Source organism: Artemia sp. Qi Xiang Cuo, chromosome 15 (genome assembly GCF_049724085.1).
Source record: "Artemia sp. Qi Xiang Cuo chromosome 15, ASM4972408v1, whole genome shotgun sequence".
In the NCBI taxonomy this organism is placed as follows: Eukaryota; Metazoa; Arthropoda; class Branchiopoda; order Anostraca; family Artemiidae; genus Artemia; species Artemia sp. Qi Xiang Cuo.
In genome coordinates this window covers 54,639,540-54,656,101 of record NC_142808.1, presented here as the reverse complement: position 1 = coordinate 54,656,101, position 16,562 = coordinate 54,639,540, and the positions used below count along the sequence as shown (strand labels likewise).

General features: G+C 34.6%; 1 pseudogene; it reads right to left on the bottom strand.

Annotated features, from left to right (window-relative positions):
* Window positions 1-13,465: 13,465 nt before the first annotated feature.
* The window catches only part of LOC148943866 (uncharacterized), a 36,148-nt pseudogene continuing 33,051 nt past the window's right edge, over window positions 13,466-16,562 (bottom strand).

The window sequence follows — 16,562 nt, the reverse complement described above, 5'->3', positions numbered from 1 at the left end:
AGGAACGTTTTGAGGCTTCAGACTTTCATTTTTCTCCCAAACGAGAAGTTGTTCCTGTTGACTCATTTTCCGGCTTTTCAGGAGCATGTAAACTTGAACCTTATACACCGGATTTGGGACCAGCACGTCTTACCAATGAAGGTTTTCTTAAGCTTTTTATATCAAACAGTTCGTGGTAACGAACTATCAGTAAGGAGCAACTCGGTCCAATTGTAACAAAAACTAAAAAAAACTGAATTTTGATATCAATACATACATCTAAAGAATTGGATTTTAGTTCTAGTTCCAAATATTTAAGAAGTATTAAGTTTAATGCTACCCATTAAAAGCTACTAGAGCCTGAGATAGTTTGCCTTATTTTTTAAAAAGATGGGAAACATCCCCTAAAAGTCATGAAATCTTATTGAAAATCCTACCTTCAATTTAGTCATATTAGTAAACCCCAATGTAGAGGTTTTAAGCTCCCATCTGCAAAAATATGGAATTTTTTTTTTTTTGCCTGGAAAATAATGACGCAGGATCGTTTTTTTTTTTTTTTCTCCCCAGAATGTTATCGTGCCGAAACAATAGCTCTAAAACATTGGGAGAGGGCTTATTTAAAAGAAATTAATAGTTCTAGTGTGCTTTTTAAGTAACCAAAAAGATCGGAGAGGAACTATTTCCCTCTCAAGCACCCTTTTCTCCAAAGTCGGCCGATCAAAATTTTCAGACTGCCATTTTGTTTGGCATAGTTGAAAGGTCCAATAACTATGTCTTTGGGAATGTGGAATATGGAATGGGAAATTATGTAATTTGCTCACCGTTTACATTGTGTTATTTTTTATTGGGAAATTCTTTATTTTTATGTGGTCATTACTAGGGTACGGGGGTATTCTCTATGGGGATAATTTTCCACTGAGAGGGACGTTTCATAGGATTAGCTTTCATGGGGAAGTCTTACAAAGTGGAAATTTCCCAGAATCCCCATACAAAGCTCGTTTTATTTGTCTTAATTTCTCATTGGTGGCTCAATTTTACACGTGGACTTGTCTGTTTGGTGGAATTGTCTGGAGGAAGTTTTCAGTGGGTTTAAATTCTGTGGGGGATTTGACTGTGGAAGATGATTTTCCGGTAGAGTAATTCTCCTTGGGATTTGTCGCCAGGAATAATCCACTGTGTGAAAACAATTTCTGTTATCACACAGTGATAAACTTTTAGGGAAATTTATTGAAACACAGTTAGTTTTGCTTAATACTTTGTTTATGAAAGGTCTTTTCAGCAGTTTTAAAATGCCTAGAAGACAAATTAACAACCTTGACCATCAATTGTGACAATAACAATCTGAGAAGATAATGTAAAGGGTATTGATTTTTTTTTTGTTTAAAGTAATGATAAACGAAAATGAAAAACAAAGAAATATACGGTTAGAATACTTGTGTCATAATGAGTCAAAACAAAAGTATAAAACAAAAAATTATCGGGTTAGAAGATAGGCGGCAACAAAAATTAAAATAAGTCAAAAACAAAAGTGAACAACGAAGAACTTTGTGGTTATAAGACGTGAGACAACGAGCACAGAAAGAATTCATGAAGTTAAGAAAATAGGAATATTCGGTTAAAAAATACTCCAAATAGAGCACAAAGAAATGTATGATCATAAGATAAGTTGCAGCATGAATAACAAACAACAGTGAGAAAGCGAGTATCAAAAACGTTTCAAAAATGATGTATAGAACAAAGAATTGTAGTGTTAGAAGACAACCGACAACGAAAATCCGAACAAGTCAAAACTGAACGCGAAGAAGAAAGAGATATTACATTAGAGCAACAACACCTTTACAATCTTCAACGCCAACAAAATGCTGCGCAAAATCCTCTGTGAGGATTATGACAAAGATGTCATAAACTACGAAGGTGTACATTACAAGTCATTGGGACCCTACAACGTTATATGTATTCCCTTTGAAGCCCTCCGTTTCCCTGAGGAAAGAGTAGCAAGCAAAGGTGATTATATATTAGAATCGTCTATCTTAAAGATTGCCAAACATAGGAAATAGCCCAACTAATATTTTCTTTAATCCCATTATGGGTTATTATTGCTTTTCAGGAGCTAATCGATTCTGATGAGAAATGTAGCTGGATTTTTATTGTAGGTTTTACTGTTGAATGTGTTTTGTGTCACTTTTATTTAAATTTTGTTTCAGAACTTGAGGATACCTTGCCAAATAACAGTGAGGATGTCTTTGATGCTCCAGACTTTTGTATGTTTCCGGAACGGAATGTTGTACTTTTCGGTTATGTACACATATATTAATAAAGACATAAAATTTAACCCGACACTGAGGAATTGGGCTCAGGTTTTTTTGACAATTACGGTAAATCTCAGATTTTTTTTTTTTTTCAAATAATTATTTTTATTAGATAATAGTTTATTGAACAAGCACTAAAACAAACGGACTAAATACTTGGACTGTTGACTAACCTTAAGAAGAACGTTTGTGTTACTTCCTTTCAATGTATTTTACTAAACCTATGGTAAAGCTGAATCGAGATGAAACAGTAACTCAAAAATAGGTGATGATTAACGAACTCTATAGGATACGTGTTCTGGCTGCTGAATGATGTACTTTGTGGTTTTTAAGTTCAAAATAAATTAATGAAATAAATCATAAAATAAATCTCGTCTACAGCGGTTGCAAAAAGAATACAGGTTGCCGGGCATATCTTCGGAGTGGCTCAGAATAATGAGTTGAAACTTGAAGAGTATAACGAGGGGCATAGTCAACTGACCAAAAGGCAATGTGTATATACTACAACTGTTACTATCGCTACTAAGGCGAAAATTTCAAGGATCATTTTGGGGAAAGCTGAACTAAATCAAAACATTATGTGCATATAGGTTGTCGAATGGGCTTATCAGTAATGTCTTAGGACTGGCTTGGAGCATGAAGTTGGGCTTGTTGTGGGGGATGTTAAACTAACTAAATGGCAAAATTTCCATTACTTCCATTACTAGCACACACTGAAAGTTTCAGCTTAATACTCAAAACTGTTCCTAAGACATTGCTCATATATCCTTTTCACAGCCTGAATGCACATAACATGTTTTATTTCGTTCAATATTCCATAAAATTTTCTTGAAAGTGTCATTTAAAAACCCTTAGCCTTAGTAATGGTCGCAGTCATAAGAGTAGGAATAGTAGTAATAGTGGTGACATGAAAATAGTGCTAATTGCTGTTGAACTTCCCTCTAAGCACGCACGTTTATAGTTTCAACTTAATGCTCTAAGCCGCTCAGAAGATATTGCTTATAAGCCCGTTTGAAAACCTGCATGCATATTGTCTCATCTTAATAGAATTAGCGTCACAAGTAACAGTAATCAAGCAGTAACAGTGGAATGCTCGTAATGCCTTTCGGTTAGTTCCAAATGCACCTCAACATACCCTTGAAGTTACAACTTAATGATCTAAGCTGTTCCTGAGATTTTCCAGATACATCCTTTTGACAATCTACGTACTCATAATGTTTTTTGAAAATTTTCATTACAAAATTTCCATTAGATTAATGAAGTGAAGAAAAGAGGAATATTCGGTTAAAAAATACTCCACAGAGAGCACAAAGAAATGTATGATCAGAAGATAAGCTGCTGTATGAATTACAAGAAACAGTGAGAAAGCGATTATCACAAACGTTTCAAAAATGATGTATAGAACAAAGAATTGTAGTGTTAGAAGACAACAGACAACGAAAATACGAACAAGTCAAAACTGACATCGAAGAAGAAAGTGATATTACGTTATAGCAACAACGCCCTCACAATCTTCAACGCCAACAAATTCCTGCGCATAACCCTGTGCAAAGAAGTTATAAACTACGAAAGTGTACATTACCAGTTATTGGGACCCTACAACGTTATATGTATTCCCTTTGAAGCCCTCCATGTCCCCGAGGACAGAGTAGCAAACAAAGGTTATAATATATTAGAATCGTCTATCTTAAAGATATCCAAACATAGGAACTAGCCCAACTAATATATTCTTTAATCCCATTATGGGTTATTATTGATTTTCAGGAGCTAATCGATTCTGAAGAGAAATGTAGTTGGATTTGTATTGTAGGTTTTACTGTTGAATGTGTTTTGCGTCACTTAAATTTAAATTTTGTTTCAGAACTTGAGGATACCTTGCCAAATAATAGTGAGGAGGTCCTTGACGTTCCAGACTTTTTTATGTCTCCAAAACGAGAAGTTGTTCCTTTCGGTTCTTTATCCAGCTATTCAGAACGATATAAACTTGAATCTGACACTCAGGAATTCGGCTCCATATGTTTTGACAATGAAGGTACATCAGATTTTTTTTTTTTTTTTTCAAATAAATATTTTTATCATATAATATTTTATGGAATAAGCACTAAAACAAACGGACTAAATGCTTGGACTTTTGACTAACCTTAAGAAGAACGTTTATGTTACCTTCTTTCAATGTATTTTACCAAACCTTTGGTAAAGCTGAATCGAGATGAAACAGTAACTCAAAAATAGGGGATGATTTACGAACTCTAAAGGATGCGTGTTCTGGCTACTGATTAATGTACTTTGTGGTTTTTAAGTTCAAAATAAATTACTGAAATAAATTCTTAAAACACACTTTGTGTACAGTGGTTGTCAAAAGAATAGAGTTTGCCAGGAATATATTTGGAGTGGTTAAGAGTATTAATTCAGAACTTGAAGGGTCTAATGAGGGGTATGTTCAACTGCCCAAAAGGCAATACGTATGTATTACAACTGCTACTATCGTGACTGCTATTGCTACTAAGGCGAAAATTTCAAGGATCATTTTGGGGAAAGCTGAACTAAATCAAAACATGTGCATATAGGTTGTCGAATGGGCTTATTATTAATGTCATAGGAATGGCTTGGAGTATGAATTGGGCTTGTTCTGAGGGATGTTGAACTAACTAAATGGCAAAATTTTCATGCTACCACTACTGCTACTACTACTACTATTAAAGCTAGGGCACTAAAGTGAAAATTCCAAGGTATATTGAAAAATACACAACTTAAAATAAAACACTATGTATTTGCTGGTTTTCGAAAAGACGTATCAACAATGCCCCAGAAACTGATTTAAAAAGAATATTGAAAATTTCAATCTGTCTTGTGGGTGATGTTAAAAAAAACAAAAGATGCTGTGTGTATGCTGCTACTGGCAGTGCTACTATTGATACTGCTGAAGCTAAGGGTATTAAGTTGAATTTTTCCGGGAATATTTTGGGGAACGTTGAATCAAATCAGTTTGCAAGAAACTTCAATTCTTTCTTAAACTTAGTTTAAGAAAGAATTGAAGTGCTTAAAGGATGAAGGAAAAACTACACCTCAACTCTATTACAAATGCCTGCCATGCAGTTCCTTGTGCCCTAAATTATATGGACTTCCCAAAATTCATAAGCCTAACCTACCATTACGACCAATTGTGTCAAGTACAAGATCACCAACAAGTGTTTTGAGTAAATGGTTAGTGTCAATCTGTCAACCACTTTTGTCTACACAAATTTCGTATATTAAGAATTCTTCGAATTTGGTTGAAAAACTGAAAAAAGTAGAAATTTCTTCGAATTCTTTGCTTTCAAGCTTCGACATTGTATCAATGTACACAAATATTGATGTAGAAGCAGCCGAAACTCTTGTAGAAGGAAAGCTCTTAAGAAATTTGGATTTGATTAGTGTAAAAACAGATTTGGAATTTTCTGTAATTATGTATTTAGTAAGGTTGTGCAATAAGTTCTCTTATTTTTTTCAATTTAGAGGGGAGTATTTCGAACAAATAAATGGTTTACGTATGGGGGCCCCTTTATCCCCATTATTAGCTAATATTTTTGTGGAGAATATTGTAACAATTGCGTTAGATTCATATTTTTTAAAACATATTTTCTGGGGCTGGTATATGGATGACATTATTTCAGTATGGGATTATGGGGAGGAGGAACTAAAAGGATTTTTGGAACATCTTAATTGTTTGGGAGAGGATTTAAAGTTTACCTTTGAATTGGAAGAGAATGGGAAACTTCCTTTCCTTGATGTTCTTCTTTTGAAAAATCAAAATAGTCTGGATTTTAAAATTTACAGAAAACCGACAAATAACAATAGATTTTTGTCTTACAGTTCCGGTCACGCTCGCCAAGTAAAAATTGGTTTGATAATTTCTTTAACTGATCGGATCTTTAATATTTGCTCGCCAAAATTTGTTGAGGAGGAGTTGTCTTTTCTAAGGAAAATACTATTAAGTAACATGTATCCAGAGTGGTTAATTAACCAGACGTTTTCAAAAAGAAGAAAAAGGTTTCTAGAGATTTCTAAGGAAGTCCTGGAGACAACTCGGGAGAAGGATGTTTTTTGTTCCTTACCATATGTACCCGGTCTAAGTGAAAAATTTAAAAGAATTTTACAGAGCAATGGTCTAAGGGTAGCTTTAAAGAGCAATAATACTTTGGGTAGTTTTCTAAATTCTGGGAAGGAGCAAACTTCATTGGGGCAACAAAGTGGGGTTGATCAGATCCCATGTACTTGTGGAAGCTCATATGTGGGACGTACTAACCAGAGTTTGGAAATGAGATTATTACAACACAAAGATTCTATTTCTTCGTCTTTAAAGCAAGTTTCTAAGTCTGAAGATTTCACTTCAGCCCTTTCAGAACATATTTTTAATTTTCCAGACCATTTTATTTTGTTCGAGAATGTCTCTTTGATTTCTAGGGATCGGGGTTTAAAGCGAAATTTTCGTGAAATTCTTGAAATAAAGAAAATCTTATTCAAGAATATTGCTATACAGGTGAATATGGGCTGGACTCTATCTATGATAATTTATTAAAATCTGAGAGAGTAAAGTTCAATTCACCCAATGTAGTTGACCTTTGTCCAAATGTTGTATCATTGAACGCTAATGAACCGAATCCAAGAAGGTCAAAGAAAATAGCTTCCGCCTTTTCTTTGAAAAGAATAAGAGATTCAAACAATATGTAGTGTTATTTGATTTAGTATATAAACTTTTGATTTAAATTGTTTTATTTTAGTTTTACTACTGATGACGGTCACTGTATATGTGACCGAAATATCTGGTATTTTTGTGAATTTCTATCACTGTTATAAAAAACACTGTCTATTAAAAGGATTTTATCCCTATTTGAACTTTTATTTATCGTCGTCTATACATTTATTCTTCGAATATTATATTCGGTTTATCCCTCGAGTAGTTCAATGGTAAACAAACAAAGGAAAAACTAGCCAAAAGGGCCCTAAGGCCACTTGAAAAAGATAAGATAAGTTATGTTAAACAAGGCGTAAACAAACAGCAGTTCAATGGTAAACAAACAAAGGAAAAACTAGCCAAAAGGGCCCTAAAGCCATTTGAAAAAGATAAGATAAGTTATGTTAAACAAGGTGTCTTTAGTACCGATGAAAATAAAATAACAGGAAATAAAACAGTAGACCAGACGAAAATGACTCAGAAAAGATAGAAGCTATAAGAAAAAGGGACATAAAATTTTAAATATATGCAAAAGCCAAATGTATTATACCTACCCATCAAATTTGGGTCACAATATCTAAACTAAAATATAATCAGTAGCAATATGCACATAGCACCATTGCTTTCTCCAATATCCTCTTCAACAAACTATAAAACTTTAGACTAAGTACAATCAACTGTTCACTTAGCTTAGCTTATCAATCAACTGTTAACTAAAGCTAATACTCTTAGCTTTAGTAGCCGTTGTACCAATAGTAATAGTAGTCGGAGTAGAATCAATAGTATTTGTCTTAGATTTAGTGCCAGTAGTAATAATAATTTTAACAGCAGTATGAAGCAGCAGTAGGACACAAATATTGTCTTTGGTTGGCTGAACATCTCCCACAACAAGCCCTGCACGCTTCAACTTTACACAAGAGGCTGTTACGAAGAAAATGCGGATACGCCCTTCTGACAGTCTGCATACAGATGGTGTGTCTGTATGATTCAGTCCACCTTCCCTCCTCAAAAGTCCCTGAAAATTTCCATCTTAATACCCTTAGTCATAGTTTTAATAGTAGTCACAGAATTAGTATTAATAGTGTTAGTACTACTACTAGTAGCAGTAGTAGCATTAAAATACTGCCTTTTGGTCAGTTGAGCATACCTCTCATCAAGTCCTGGAAGTTCAACTTAATATAATCAGCCATTGTTAAGACATTGCTGGTATCTTCTTTTGATAACCTCTACATTTATACGCTTCTTTATCATCTTAATGCTCTTATCATCTTAATGCTCTTAGCCCTATAAGTAGTTATTGCAGAAGTAGTAGTAGTAAATGTATCAGTTGTAGCAATATTAGTAGTAGCGAACACATATTGCCTCTGGTCGGTTGATCTTCCCCTTTAAGTATTTTCTGAAAGTACCAACTTAATACCCAAATCCAATTCTGAGATATATCTTTTTACAATGTGCTTGCAAATAGTGTCTTTTGATTTAGTTCAAATTTCTCCTGAATATTGTAAATGTACTAGTTTGGTAGTAGTAGTAGTAATAGTAGTAGTGCGCAAATCTTGCCCCTTTGGTCAATTGATCATCTCCCTTATCTTTTCCTGAAGGTTCCAAACTAATATACTTGCATATTTCTGAGCTACGCCCTTTTGAAAACCTGAATTCATATAAAACGTTTTGATTAAGTTCACCACTCCCCTCAAATTTTTCTGAAAGGCTCACCTGAATGTACTTTTTCTGTTTCGATAATAAGGCCCAAACAAGCATAGCTTCCTTAATAACATATACTATACCATAGGTAAACGATGTTTGCACAATGTACTATTTATTTATTTTTTCTTGGTTTTGGACCAGGGCACCTCGTATCGAGAGAGTTTTCGTGGAAACTTCAAAAAGGGCTCCTTTGATTGGAGATTGGAGTGATTTGTGCCGTTTTTAATCGTCAAAAATGATTGGGAGGCAACTAACACCCCTTCTACGCCCACCACTTCCCCAAACACGTCCAATCAAAATTTTGAGATAGCCATTTTATTCAGCGTAATTGATTTCTAGATAGAAAATATGTTTTTGAGGAGGAAACTCCCCCACATCCCTCAGGGTAAGGGTTTTATGTTATGCCCTGGGGGCATATAAGAACGATGTTGGCACCATCTATTATTTCTTATTTTTTTTCCATTAGACCATGGCACTTCGTATCGAAGAATTTGTCATAGAAACTTTGAAAAGGGAAATTGGAAATTGGAGTGACTTTTGCCCTTTTTAATAGTCGAATGTGATCGCAAGGCAACTAACACCCCTTCCACGCCCACTATTTCCCCAAACACATCCAATAAAAATTTTCAGATAGCCATTTTGTTCAGCGTACTTGATTTCCACATAGAAATTTTGTTTTTGAGGAGGACACTCCCCCCATATTCTTTAGGGCAAGGGTTATAAGTTATGCCATGGGGACATATAAGGTTTTCATTGAAATCTTTGTCGTAGAAACTTAAGAAACGGCTCATTTGATGAGAAATTCAAAGGGCTAGTGCTTTTTTTAATATTAGAAAGTGATTTGAGGGCAAATAACCCCCCTCTCACGCCCAACTTTTCCTCAAACACATCCAATCAAAATTTTTAGATTATCAGTTTATTCAACGTAGTTGAAAGTTTTAGAAATTGGGTCTTTAAGGATGACAGCCCCTACCCCCACAGCCCTCAGGGCAAGGGTTGTAAGTTATGCCCTGGGGGCATATAAGGTTTTTTATAGAAAGCGATGTTGTAAAAACTTCAAAAAGGGTTCATTCAATTGTAAATTGAAAGGGTTAGTTCTCTTTTTAATAATCGAAAGTGATTGAAGGGCAACTAACTCACGCCAGCAATTTTCCCAAACACATCCAATCAAAATTTTGAGATATCAATTTTGTTCAACGTAGTTCAGAGTTCTGGAAATTAGGACTTTTAGGATGATAACCCCCTCAGAGCCCTAAGTGCAAGGGTTGTAAGGTTTTTCCTGGGGGCATATAAGATTTCTATAGAAAGTTGTTGTAGAAATTTCAAAAAGGGCTCATTTGATTGGACATTGAAATTGCCCTTTTTAATAGTCGAAAGTGAGTGGAGAGTAATTAACCCCCCTCTCACACCCACCATTTCCCAAAAAACACTGAATCAAAGCTATGAATCAGAGATAGCAATTTTGATCAACGTAGTTGAAAGTTCTGGAAATTATGTCTTTAAGGATGAAAAACCCTTTGAGCCTCCTGGGCAAAGGTTGTAAGTTATGCCCAGGGGGCATATGAGGTTTTTATAGATAGAGTTGTTGTAAAAACTTCAAAAGGGGCTCATTCAATTGGAAATCGAGAGGGCTAGTGCTCTTTTTAATAGTCGAAAGCTATTGGAGGGTAACTAACCCCCCTCTCACGCCCACCATTCCCCCAAACAAATCTAATCAAAATTTTCAGATAGCCATTTTGTTCAACGTAGTTGAAAGTTCTGGAAATTAGGTCTTTTAGGATGAAAATCCCACCTCCCCCAGCCCTCGGGGCAAGGGTTGTAAGTTATGCCCTGGGGACATATAAGGTTTTTATTGAAAGCGTTGTCGTAGAAACTTCAAAAGGGCTCATTTGATTGGAAATTGAAAGGGCTAGTGCATTTTTTTATTGTTGAAAGAGATTGGAGAGCGACTAAGCGACTAACGCCCCTCTCACGCCAGCCATTTCCCCTAACACATCCAATCAAAATTTTGAGATACCCATTTTGTTTAACGTAGTTGAAAGCTCTGGAAGTTAGGTCTTAGAGGATGACAACCAACCTCACAGCCCTTAGGGCAAGGGTTGTAATTTATGCCCTGGGGGCATATAAAGTGTTAGAAAGCGTTGTCATAGAAACTCAAAAGAGGCTCATTAGATTGGAAATCGAAAGGCTTAGTGCCCTATTTAATAGTCGAAAGTGATTTGAAGCCTTGACATTTTATAGTAAAGATTGATGTGGGTATAATGTTTTATTTTTGTTGTTGTTGTTGTTTAGACCAGGGCACTTCCTATCGAAGGAGTTGTTGTAAGAACTTCGAAAAGGGCTCAATCGATTGAAAATAGAAAGGGCTGATGCCCTTTTTAATAGTCGAAAGTGATTGGAGGGCAACTGATCCCCCTCCCACGCCCACCCTCTCATTTGCCCATTATTTTTAAAAACTAAATATTGCCTTAATATTAAATGAAAATGCACTGTGTTAATGATAATTTCCAATAAGGAATCTCAGCAATATCCCAAAACGACTGAGAGTATTATGTTCAAACTTTCGGTGCTATTTCTGCTCTTAAACTTAATCAGATCAAAATAGCGTAAGTGTATCCAAGCTATAAAAGAAAGTAAACAGATTTTTTTTGCGAATGGTATCATGTTTTCCATTTCAGGTCAGCTAGAGGAGGTATGAAACTAAATTAAACACTACTATTTGTGTCCAGATTTTCAAAAGGGTGTATATTGTTAAAAATTGCTGAAAAGTTTTCTCCAGAATACAAATAGCAGGCCAAACTATAAAGTCATAAAAAAACGAAAAGATTTAAAGTATTATTTTCTTTTTCCCTGAAAGACTATGTCAATATAAAACGAACATAAATTAATTTAAAAAACTTTTTCCACAAAATAAGCTTTTCAAAGAAAAGGAAAGAACTCCACTAAACAAAAAATGAACAAAAATAAAATCAAATTATCTACCAAGCGTGAAACTACCACAAATCAGTATCGATAAATAAATGAAACCAAAAACGAACAGAAATTACAATAAATACCCGAGTAAAACTCAAAACGAGCAGAAATTAACATAAGTTGGGCTCAAAACTCCAAGTGCCTTCCAAAGGCCAGAACATAATTTGCACTTTACTGAAAAAATACAAATGAATGTGCATTGTCAGTTTAATATACATATACTGATATTGAGTAATCAAAGTGTTAATATTATTTGATTTATTAAAGTTATGAAAGTAAAAACGTTTATATTATGCACATTATGCATATTATAGTATGCACTCTTTGATGGACGTGCAAATGGCCTAACTGAGTAAAGCACTATTCATACATATTGTATTTGAATGGTTTCTCACCAAAACGCACTCTTTGGTGTATATCCAAGTTCCTTGATTGGGAAAAGCACTTTTTACACACATCACAATTATATGACCTTTTTAATGTGTATGTCCTTTGATATCTTTCGAAGTCTTCGTCTTTTTTGCTTTGTAAGCCACTCTCAAAATATAAATTCTTAATTTTTAAGCTTATTGCTTCAGGTTTGGATCATTTTTTAACCTCCTTCTTCCATATTATGGAACTTAAAGTATAATTTGAAGGCTAAATTCACTCTTATGTTACAATCATTTTTGTCCGAATGGCTCGAACATGATTGGATTTTCTCATACTAGACTGAAGAGAAGAAAACAGTTCCACCGGTGAGGTTTGTTTAATTGGTAATAAAGCTTTCTCTTTTAGTAAAAGCACGTTTATGATGGTTGGCTTTTTTTTCCCTTGTCACTGTCAAATATCCGATACTGTGCTTTCTGCAGTCACTAAAATTGCAGCCACTGGGTGGTTCTATCGAACAGCATTTGCAATAGTAGGCAGTCGTTCTAATAAACCCTCAGGTGTCGCAGTGATCTTTAGGTTGTGCAAAGTTTATTTTTACGCTGTTCAAATGCTCAGTTTCTTATGTGAAGGAATTCGCTTGGCAGAAAGTGCCTAACTATTGTCACAATATTTCGTATCAGGATAAAGTAGTATTAGGGAGCCCAATTTGTGGACCATATTGTTTGGATGACCGAAAACTCACTGGTTACTGTCGTGCACACTATAGCCATTTCATGGCCCACTGGTTGAAAACCAGTGAAAGTTACATTACCCAGGCCACTCAATACTAGGATTTTTTTGTTTTACAACATCCTGTTTGCTAATATTACCCCTTTGCAGGTACTGAGATCTTCGGATAGGTTCTTTTTTTAAAAGAGCTGAGATCCTCGAATTTAATATTTTACACCAATTAATGCAAGGGTCCCACTATGTTATAGATGGCTTGTTGTTTAAAGTGGTGTTCCATTACACTGTTTGTCTGGATAAACTTTGGGATATATTCAAGCATATAATGGCAAACACCAGAACGCTTTAGTCAAATATTGCGTTGGGTCACCATTACCCCTAAAAACAGTTCCTGTCTTCCAGGACCAGAACACTAAAAATAAATTAAGGACTGCAGCATACACCAGCAGAGTGACAGAATGGGTTGCAAGCTCTCCATTGAAAAAAATCCAGTTAAGGAGCTGTACGAAGATTCTGTACCCCTTGTGCCTTTTTTTTCTGGGTTCCATCCCATAAAATAATCGTATGAAGAATGAACGTCAATGCCAACTTACAATGAAATTTGGACATATTGGTCCAAGAATAAGGTATGGATTCAATAAGAGTTGATTCTAATCAAGGGTAAGAACAGCGAATAAGGTTACCAGGTTTACCAAAGTAGACAACCTAATGGAGACAACCGACGGGGTTTTCGTACCAAGCTTTGAAATCGGGAAATGTCGACTTGAGAGATAGATAAGCTGATGAAAGTTGCCTCCTTCCTCTGAGTCAGATCCTCTAAAGAAAATCGTTGTTGAGCCAAGTATCTCGTGCTGGCTAGAAGAACAAATAAAACACAGTGAGTCCTTTGGATGCCTTAGACCAGCTAAAATTTGGAGTTTACCCAATTCCTAATTTTTCTGAAATCTTGCCGGCGAAAACAAACTTACTGACCAAAAAGCTTTTTGATCATCTGAGTAATACAGTTTATATTCATTTGCAATAAAATTTATTTTATCAACGATTACTTTAAACCCTCAGAGGGAATTGGGTTGTGACCCCAGTGTTACTCCATCACTGCAAACAGTGTTACACACACAATATTATGGTGGGTAGGCTGTGGAACATTGGTAGGGAGCTTCAACTTTCACGGATACACCGTTAGTCTAATAATTTGTAAAATACCTTGACAAAAGTACCCTCCTAACGGATTCCTCACATCTTAACTACGCTTATTTTTTTTACCTCTTATCAAAAAATGTAGTTAATCGCATAAATTTGATTGATATTACTATATACTCGTATGAGACGTCAAAAACAGATTAAAGGAATGAGTAAGTTATCACCACAGGAATACTTTCACTGACAAAAGCTGCAGCGAATGAAATGTTGCCATCTCGGTTTTGCTTCTTTGATACTGTGAATGGGTCTTTAAACAAAGGCTCTATCACAATTTTCGGTACCTCCTCCAGATTGTAAAATTCCAAAGAATTTGATGACTATACCACAGATAAAGGTTACAAAACAATGCGCTTCTAATCCGCGATTGATATATCCAAGAAAATGTAAAAAAAACTAAAATTTCATCCAAGCTATTATCACAAAACTAGGATTAAGTCACTCAAAAGAAATCTAACGATACACTAAATTTTATTTAGTCTTCTCCAATGATCTCTTAGTTACACTGTTCAAACTGGCCGATTATACAACAAAATACAGTCGGATAAAATAAATTATTTCTTTTGTTTCCGAAGGGACTGAACGTCTAACTGTGGTAAGAAAAAGGATTGTAACTCCAACTTCTAAAAAGCTCTGAAAAGGGAGGGGAGGAATTTGTAGTAAGGATATGGGAGATGGAAATGGAAAAATAGTTGAATCGAATAGTAGGAATCCCTGCCAAGTTGGAGAAAAATTCACATCCGTAGCCTAACGACTTTCATGAAAAATTAATCTCTTAAAATTTTATGCAAAATGCTTGATCTTATTTTTTTGAGATTTTCTTTTGCAATTCTGCATTTTAAATTCTCTGCCAATTTATCCATTCCTCTGCAATTCTCCGTTAAATTTTTCAGTGGGTTTTCCAGCCAACTAGATTTTTTATGGTTGTTTCAGCTTGCGGTAGTTAAAGCATAGGGTATTGCCACCAATTAACACAAATTGTACCAAACACCCTTCTCTTCTATACTGCTGTTCTACAGTTTACATTCTAATTTTGTTCAATTGTTTTTTTGTCTATTTTTTGTTTTAATCTATCCAGTAAGTGTAATTGTAAAATTTTCACCATCATAAAATTATTATCTGACTTAGAGAAGCATCGAATGATTTGCCCCCAAACCACGCATTGCTCTCCCGACCGAAAGCAAAAAAATCAGGAAATCAGAGCGCACTATTCGTCAGCATGCAAAAAAAAAAAAGAAATTTAAAAAAAAGTCAAAGGTAAATCGTGTATTTGAGACGAACTTTCGTTTCTGATTTTTTGAAATATTTAATGTTTTTATTTACGTCTATAATTGTTTTGTGTATCTTTTATTTATCGTAATTATTGTACTATTTTTATCAAAATTGAAGCAGTCGATAAATTATTAATACTCGAAAGTGGTTATTAGACTTTCATTAGACCTTATTTCAGTGTATTTCTACTTATTACCGCTCAGTTAAAGAAAAATAACTTGACCCAAATATTTTGCCATTTTTTTCAATTCCGTCTGCCAATAAATTATAATAATTTGTAATTAGTATAATCATTGGTTATTATTATCGATAATCGTCAAGGACAATACTACATTAAAACTAATAGTTTTATCATTGTAAAATAACACTTCGTCCTTTCTGCACCAGGAAATTGAATGATGTCATTTTGAAGATGCTATAAACAAAGAATTATAAACAAAATATAAGAATTGAAATGATATAATCAAAATATCATTCAAACTAAACGCAAAAAAACTTCAAACAAATGTATAGCTCAATTCACGAAACTATAACATAAAACCTTCAAGCCAGGTTGACCAGTGAGGTCCTTTTCAAAAGGCTAATGACAAAGATTTAAAAATAAAATCTTAGGAATTGAAAATATAACAAAGCAAGTTGAGATGTAACTAAATTATAGCAGAAATTAATCACAAAGAATTGAAAATAAAGGAATTACGCTATTCTTCCACGCCTACTAATAGATCACTGCAGTACCAAACCGCTTGAATCCAACAAAACTGCGTGCACTCCTCCATTCCAATATATTCAAATCTTCTCATATCTGGACTAAAATATAATCACTAGACTAAAATAGAAATCACTATTTTCACTAAAATATAAAATACAATTACTAGGACTAAAATATAATCACTAGGACTAAAATATAAATCACTATAATCACTAAAATATAAAATTTAATCACAAGGACTAAACACTATAATCACTAGGACTAAAATATAGTAGCACTATGCACATAGCACCATTGTTTTCTTCGATATCTTCTTCAACAAACTAAAAGCTTAGACTAAATTCCATCAACTGTTCATTTAGCATTGCTGACACGTCCTCTTGTCAACCTGTGTGACCATACTGTGTTCCGATTTAGCACAATACAGTTTAAATATTCCGCAAAATTTTCGTCTTAACACTCTTAGGTTTAGTAACAGTTGTTCCAAAAAAAAAAATTAGTCGCAGTAGAAATAATAATGTTAGCCTTAGATTTAGGGTTAGTGAGTAAAACCCCATTATTGACTCCGGGGGGCACCTCTGCTGCCATCTAAAATAGAGTCTAACGG